This window comes from Lygodium microphyllum, chromosome 25 (genome assembly GCF_053477565.2).
Source record: "Lygodium microphyllum isolate KBCC chromosome 25, Lygodium_microphyllum_v1.1.10, whole genome shotgun sequence".
NCBI lineage: Eukaryota > Viridiplantae > Streptophyta > Polypodiopsida > Schizaeales > Lygodiaceae > Lygodium > Lygodium microphyllum.
Genome location: NC_141159.1, coordinates 45973075 through 45975416, shown reverse-complemented (window position 1 = coordinate 45975416; position 2342 = coordinate 45973075). Strand labels below are relative to the sequence as shown.

Genomic DNA, 2342 nt, shown 5'->3' with positions numbered 1-2342 from the left:
AGATTGTTTGCAAGCTCGCCTTCTTCTTGATAGTATGCGATAGCTGTTGTGTGTCACCAGCCGCTTGACATTGCTTCGACTACACGTTCAGGTGGCTCTTGCGAGGGAAGAAGAAACGTCCGGCAGTGGCAGAAGGAAAATTGCGCACAGGAAGCTGTTCATCATTTCCATGTTCGTGATTCCTTGGTGGATCTTCAGCTTCGATTTGCCTGCCTTTTCACTTTCATTGACATACTCTCCTGAAGGTGAATTAAGCTCACTCTCATTCCTACAATCGCTTCCATTACTTGTCAAGGCCATAAATTACAGGTTAGTTGCATTGGCCAGCAAATGTTTCTTCAGAAACATCGTGAGCCACTTTTAAATCCAAAAACCACATGATGGATCCTTTAAAAAATGGAGAGGATCATGAGCCATTGCAAGTTTTGGCTAAAAGTGAAGAGATAGGCCTCCCAGCTATGACACAATCTTTTGGCTTTTTTAAAAAAAATCACAGCCATATCCTTGTCACATGGTGCAGGTTACCATCGTTCCTTCACCTCCATCATTCTTCAACTTCAGTGCAATTCGGTCCTTAATCATTGTCTCTTTGTCTTCCTCTCCCTCCGTGCCACCGCGACTGAGTTCTTGCTTCCTTCCTCCCCAGCTTTTTCTCTATCAGTTTCTTTTTCCTTTTTCTCCGTTACATATATAGTTAGATGATTCAACAAAAATAAAAGCCATCCACTTATAATCTCCCTCCTGCAGCTGCTGCATTTTCTTCGCCTCTCTTTATTCTCCTCCTTAGAATACTCCTCAATCAAACTGTGTTGCCATTGAGTCAACAATGTTGGGATGGAAACAAGAAGATGTATATTGTTCCCCCTGTCCATATGAGTTCACTACTTTAACACCTTTGCCCCTTAAAACCTCCTTATGTCCAAGTTGTGTTCCTGGGCGCACATTGAGTATGACATCACCGGTCAAAGTTGGTACTTGTACTTTGCCTCCAAGTATGGTCGTAGAAAAACTGATTGGTGCATCAACATGTAAATTTATGCCTTCTCTCCTGAATACTGGATCAGGTAAAACCTGTATGTTGACTAGAACATCACCTGCACGACCAGACTGAGTAGAAAAGCCACCTTCACCAGGCACTCTCACAACATTCTCAGAATCAACACCTGCAGGGATATCAACTGTCACAGACTTTTTTACTTTCACAGTGATTTTTCCACTGCACTTTTCACATTTTTCCTTGATAATTTCACCTGAACCACCACAGGCCATGCATGTTGTTTGGAACAAAAACCCAGGCTGCTATCTAATACTCATGCCAGATCCATTGCAGGCCTTACACACTTGTGGTTTGGAACCTGGAGGCACTCCCTTGCCATTATAGGTATCACATATTGTCAATGCAAGAAATGAAACTATCTTAGAGTGTCAAGAATGTGGGAGAGAAGGAAGGAGTCTCACTTGAAGCTTTCTTGCTTGCACAATGGGGGAATACACACAAGGGTGGAGGCTGAAAACAGTTTTCCTCTTCTTAGTTGTGTAAGCCAAAAGAACTCTATTACAAAGAAATAGAAGAACCCTATATATGGGTCTCAAACCAAACTCAACTAACTAAGGTGGCATTCTAACTGAGCCACGAACTAGAATAGATAAGGATAGCTATCATGTAGCTATTATTCATGGGCGGTATACCAACCGCATCTACAACTGACAAGTCGGTGACATAAATACACAACGGTCACCCTGGCGTATCACGAGTGGAGCTCGATATCTCAACACTCCCCCTCGAGCTCAATCCCAATTCCTGCACACCAAGCAGGTCTCTGAACTTGCGCAGCTTCTCTGCGCCCAATGCCTTCGTGAATATGTCAGCTACCTGATCCTCTGTGCTGACATAAACTAGATCAATAAGACCTAGTAAAACCCTCTCTCGCACATAGTGATAATGCACCTCAATATGCTTTGTTCTAGCATGATAGACTGGGTTATTTGCTAAGTGTATACTACTCATGTTGTCACAATAAATGACAACTGGTCCATCTGTAGACTGATGCATATCATAAAGTAGCTTATGCAACCAAGCTACCTCACATGCAGCCATTGCTGCACCCCTGTACTCAGCCTCTGTGCTCGACAAGGCAACTGTAGGCTGTTTCTTGCTGCTCCAAGTGACTGCAGCACTCCCAAAAGAGAACACATATCCACTGGTAGATCGTCTATCAGAAATACTACCAGCCCAATCAGCATCAGTGTATCCATGCAACTGTATCTGAACCCCAGTCTCATAAAATAGTCCATACTGCAATGTGGACTTCACATACCTGAGTATGCGTCTAGCCGCATCC

General features: G+C 43.5%; 1 pseudogene; it reads right to left on the bottom strand.

The window, feature by feature from the left end:
* Positions 1-795: 795 nt before the first annotated feature.
* Positions 796-1376, bottom strand: LOC148014164 (chaperone protein dnaJ GFA2, mitochondrial pseudogene; annotated as a pseudogene).
* Between the last annotated feature and the right edge of the window lie 966 nt (positions 1377-2342).